Source organism: Crocuta crocuta, unplaced genomic scaffold (genome assembly GCF_008692635.1).
Source record: "Crocuta crocuta isolate KB4526 unplaced genomic scaffold, BGI_CrCroc_1.0 scaffold273, whole genome shotgun sequence".
NCBI lineage: Eukaryota > Metazoa > Chordata > Mammalia > Carnivora > Hyaenidae > Crocuta > Crocuta crocuta.
In genome coordinates, this window is record NW_027529425.1 from 3,581,017 (window position 1) to 3,586,932 (window position 5,916).

The 5,916-nt window shown below is 46.0% G+C and overlaps 1 protein-coding gene across 6 annotated transcripts in view; it reads left to right on the forward strand.

Moving 5' to 3' along the window:
* Positions 1–5,916, forward strand: part of RNF216 (ring finger protein 216) — a 138,593-nt gene that overhangs the window by 120,917 nt on the left and 11,760 nt on the right. The window lies entirely within an intron of this gene.

Sequence of the window (5,916 nt, forward strand, 5' to 3'; positions counted from 1 at the left end):
TCCACCCCCGCCCCCCCGCCTCTCTCCCCTGCTTGTGCTTGCTCGCTCTCTAAATAAAAATAAATTCTCTAAGTAAAATATCAGCAAATAGAAACTATAACCAAGTGAGATTTTTCCAGAAATGCAAAGGATGGCTTAATATTGAGAGCTTGATTAATATACTTCACTATGTGATATCTTTAGGTGATAAAAGACATGTAATAAGATCAAATATCTATCTTAATTTAAGGCATAAAGAGTAGTACACAAGGATGATTTTTTTTAATCCTGTATTTCAGAATAGTCCTTAGCATGTTTTTAATAGTGAAATACATAAAAGCATTACCAAAAGTCAAATAGAAGACTGTCACCACTATTTTGTTTTGGAACTGCTTGTCGGTTCAGTTAGCTAAGAGTAGAAATTGGAGAACATAACTGCTATTGGTGATTGGACACCCAGTGTGCTTCAGGCACAGTTCTAAGCGCTTCTAAATGTAACAAAGAAAGTTAAATCTACCATTTTAAGCCTGAGAAAAGACAAAATAATCAACTGGAAAGCTATTAGGGGCCATCGCCATATAAAGATGGCTAGATAGAAAATAATACAAAGAATGTCATTCACTGTCATTCATATTATATAGCAATATAATTCATAAAATATCCTAGAGATTAGGTTCAACAAGAAATATGAAGAAAATTATACTGAAAGACATGAAGAGACTTGAACATATGGAAAAATAGGCTTTATTCTCAAGTAAGCTTTTATATAAACTGTATCACTTCTTCTTAAAGTGATTTTCTAAGTTTGAAACAGTCAGTGGGAAGTTGATCTATAAGGATATCACCGTCTGGGCCAAGAGTTGTTCCACCACAGAGATTGAGCAGAAAGTAAAAAGCCTGTGAACGTGGAGCAAAGGAAAGGCTGAGGAGAGTACAGCACAGCCCCCGGGGCTGCTGCCAGCCAGCTCCGCCGCTTTCCCTGGGGCCCATGGCGAAGGGCTGAGAGTGGAGACGCACCTCCCACTCTAAGGGAAGACCTCACTTCCATCCAAAATCTAGACCTTTGCTTTGATTCCCATTTAAATTCAGTAGGACTTTTTTTTTCCTTGAAAAGTTGCCTCTAATTTTAAAAAAAGACTAATTTTTCTAAGCTGTACTAATCAGAACCATGTAGACTCATGACTAAACCAAAGGACGAAATAGACCAGAAACACGTTAAATGGGAATTTTTTTTTTAAGTTCTTATCCAGGGGCACCTAGGTGGCTTAGTTGGTTGAACATCCAGCTTTGGCACAGGTCATGATTTCACGGTTTGTGGGTTCGAGCCCCGCATCAAACTCTGTGCTGACATCACAGAGCCTGGGCCTGGAAACTGCTTTAAATTCTGTGTCTCCTCTCTCTGCCCCTCCCCTGTTCATTCGTTCGTTCTCTCTCTCCCTCCCTCCGCCCCTCCCTCTCTCTCTCAAAAATAAGCATTAAAAAATAAATAAAATAATCTCTACCCCCAACATAGGGCTCAAACTCACGACCCCAAGGTCAAGAGTCTCATGCTCTACCAAGTGAGCCAGCCAGGTGCCCCTGAAAATATCATTTCAGATCCCTTTGGAGAAATGATAGATTCACCTGTTCTTTTATTCTCAACTACTCCTGGTTGCCAGGACTAGTCTGAACAGAAAGCCCCATCATCGTGGAGTTCACAGTCTGAAACGGGTCCTTCGTGCAGTTGGGGCTATGCCGGAGTGATGCGTGATGCCACCGGGAAGGCTGGTGTGGGGGAGTGAGGTCAGGCCACCTTTAGGTGGAGTGACCTGGGCAGGCTCCCCAGGAGGCAGCATTTGCAGAGAGGCCTGCCTGAGGAGGAGGCAATCAAATGAACTCCACCTGCTTGGGGACCAGAAGGAAGGCTGGTGTCACATGCAGCCAGTGGGCTGGGGGAGTAGAGAGAGAGACAGGCGCAGCCAGGCCGTGGGTCTCACCGGCTACCATGGGAGCTACCACAGGGCTTACCTAGGGGGTGGCTGGCTGGGCCCCATTTAAGTGTTCAGGATCACACTGCTACCATGTGGCCAGAGAAACCTCCAGTAGCTCTTTTGGGGGACTGGGCTAACAATTTGGAAATACTTTAAGAAGACCAGAGGAAATGACTTTTATCATCCCCTAAGGAGGCAAGACCCTTCTTACTGGTACATCGAGGCCAGACTACAATTACTTGAATCCTTTTTGCCAAAAGACACCATAAACTAAGATAAATGAAAAACTGGCGGAAATTGTTAACACACATATGATATAGATAAATAGTAATGTGTAATGAGTAATATTAGTCAATAAGAAACCCATAAACATCCCTCTGTTAATAAGGGTCAATGTGGCTGTGACTTCAGGAAGCCCAAAAATAGCAGTGGATTAGACAAGATAGAATTTTACTTTTCCATCACATGTTGAGTCCAGCAGTGAACAGCCCGAGAGCGAGATGCTCACGATGATAGAGTGCACAGCTATAAAAAGTGGCGCTGGGGCACCGGGCGGGCTCAGTCGGTGGAGCATGTGACTCTTGATCTCAGGGTTGTGAGTTTGAGCCACACGTTGGAGGTAGAGTTTACTGTAAAAAAAAATTTTAAGTGATGCTACATATATACATTTCTTTAATTTAAGTCCAAGTTAGTTAACATATAGTGCATTAATAAGATGCTCTATATCTATATTTTAAAACGTGGTAGGAAAAAAACATGGAAGATTTACACAGAGGACACCCAGCAGCATGTAAGCTGGGATCACAGACCCAAGTTACCACAGGGGCATTAGTAACATAAGTGATTGGTGAATGTAAAGTGAAGCCAGGTCTGGGGCAGTGGGTGTGATGGGGACTGGCAGACAGCAGAGGCGACTCCTCAGCCCCCACAGATTGTTGCCAAGTGAGATTTTACTCCCAGTTACTTAACCATGGCTTCACATTCTCCAGAGAAGCTAGAAATCTGAATTTTAATATGATCTCTCCTGATTTTTAAAGATTAGCCATTAATCCAAGTAGCTTTAAAACACGGTTCAAGGGGCGCCTGGGTGCCTTAGTCGGTTAAGCGTCCGACTTTCGCTTGGGTCATGATCTCGCGGTTCGTGGGTTCGAGCCCCGCGTCGGGCTCTGTGCTGACTGCCAGCTCAGAGCCTGGAGCCTGTTTCAGAGTCTGTGACTCCCTCTCTCTCTGACCCTCCCCTGCTCACGCTGTCTCTCTCTCTCTCTCCTAGAAATAAATAAAACATTAAAAAAAAAAAAATTTAAAAAAAAAAAACAAAAAAAAACATGGTTCAAGCCAGCATGTTATAAGCCAAAGGAAAGGTCTTGTTAGCCCCCCGACTTTACCCCGGTGCAGAACGTCTCCCACACGCCTAACAAGAGGAGACATCAGGGTAGCGGGCCGGCCCCTGTGTGAGAGCCATGGCACACTGTCCTCCCAGCCTAACCATAATCCCCAGAGCCACCAGCTCTGAAAAGCCGGGGGTCCTGTATGGAAATCAGGTGTGCATGGGTCAGGGACAAGCTTACCGGGCAGAAAGTTGGGCTAAGGGACCCAGGAATTGCTCTTGCTCCACAGCTCTGTGACCCACTGAGACCCGTAGCAAGCCTTCCTCCCCACCACCCACCCCCATGCCCCCATTGCCGACAGAAAGGGCAGACCTTGTAAATAGGTCATCCTTCTGGTGTTGGTTTGGTCAAATGGAGGGAGGTGCAGCCCCCAGTGACAAGTGCTCACCAAGGTGATGCATGGGGCCTTTGGGAACGAACCTTCCCGGGACCTGGCCTTTCTGCCGACATGCTTCCTCAGTGCCATGCAGCTTAGCAAACTGGGGGAACTACGTGAGGATATAGGATTTGGGGTGGGGGGGTTATTTATTTATCTTGAGAGGGAAAGAGAGAATCCCAAGCAGGCTCCATGCGGTCAGCACAGAGCCCAGCATGGGGCTCAGTCCCATGAACCATGAGGTCACGACCTGAGCCGAAACCAAGAGCCAGATGCTTAACCGGCTGAGCTACCCAGGCGCCCCAGGAAGTAGGATTCTTTCTCTTCAGCATCGTCTCTCCAGAAACAGAGCCAAGTAGAGTCACACACGAGAGGGTGTTGAGCCAGCTGGTCTGTCCTCAGCCTGTGCGGTTTTCCCTTTCTCCTCCCGCTTGTTCTCGTTCGTTTTCCCGCCACCTCCCTTTTAGTCCTACACCTAGAAGTGGTTAAAGGTTTCTTATGTTCTGTTACCTTGTTTCGGTGCCACAGCGTGCGACTGTCCCCTTGTCTCTTGTTGAACTGTCATCTTCCACCCTGAGAAAGGCTCTGTATTTGCTCAGAGTAAAGTTCAAAAGGAAGGTGAGGCAAATACAAATCCCTCCAGTCTCCTCAGGCAGCTACAGCCAGAGATTTGGTTCCATGTGTCCCATTCCCATCAAATCTGGGATCAGCCCAGTTTCCTTGATTCTCACCAGGAGACTGATTGGATTCCAAGCCAGCATCTGTTGGGGCTTCTGAGAACACAAAGCCATTCAGAAGTTCAGGGAAACAAAGCACACCCTGTCATCCAGCCTCTTCTCCGGCTTAATTAACCAGCGAGGCTGTGAAGAATCTCTACGTCCCCTTCGTGGTTTTATCCCTTAATGACCACAGATTGCTTGGGAACCCGAATGAACTCCATATAAGAGCCAAAGTGGGGATTGTAACTTCCCTTCTCTGTTAGTTATCAAGAAGAAACCAACAATGCCGAGAACAAACTGAGGGCTGATGGGGGTGGGGGGAGGGAAAGGGGGTGATGGGCATAGAGGACGGCACTTGTGGGAATAAGCACTGGGTGTTATATGGAAACCAACTTGACAGTAAAACTATTAAAAAGAAGAAGAAGCCAACAACACTAAACCACGAGTCTTAAGAAAGATGTCTTTATAGGAAGGAAGAAGAGAGAAGCAAACCAGTTGTTTTTTAATAGAGGGTTTTTTTTTTTTAATGTTTATTTCTGAGAGAGAGAGAGCATGAGCAGGGGAGGGTCAGCGTGAGCAGAGGGAGACACAGAATCTGAAGCAGACTCCGGGCTCTGAGCTGTCAGCACAGAGCCCGAAGCGGGGCTCGAACTCACGAACCGTGAGATCATGACCTGAGCCGAAGTTGGATGCTTAACCGACTGAGCCACTCAGGCGCCCCATAAACCAGTTTTTCTAACTGGGGGGCAGGACACGAAGCCACTTGGCGACACGTCTGTGAGCAGCCGTTATTTTGCAGTAGGGACGGTACCTGCGACTTGACTAGATGATCCAAATACGCCGACCCTTTGCTGTCCATGTGCAGCCGAATGAGCGGTGAGGGTTAACAAGGTATATCTCCTCCTTAGAAGCCGTGTCCAGAAGGGTACCCACAAGGGTACCCACCGGGCAGTCTGGATGCAGGAAGTGGGGCAAAATTGTAACAACAGTTTTCTCTTTATAAATGCAAAACAAAGTCAGTGTGTATCTTGGATTTCGGTTACCAAAAACTGCACAGAATTGTTCTCTACAACCTTTTTTTTTTTTTTTAATATGAAAGTAAAGATTGTTCAATTCCAAGAACTCTGGGGCTTTTAAAAACCAGTTTACAATTTGATACCAATAACCACCCAGCCATTTGGTCAGGAGACTTATTTTCCCCAAGCCTACGTTGAATTGAACCTGATTTTGACCTGTGTTAATATATTTAATTCTCTAAAGCAGATGTGCCCTCCCATTTTTACAAAGCTTATGGTTAGTGAACAGTAGCACTCAGCTCCAGCAGGATTGTTTTTTCTCTTGGCGACTTAAAGCCACCCACCTGCCTTCTCCCATCTGGGATTCCAGCTCCACCCTGACTAGACCAGTGCCCAACCCCTGCCGGCCCTGCTGAGTCTAGTGTATAGAAGATACTGCACAATGTTTTTTTTTTTTTTTTTTTTTTT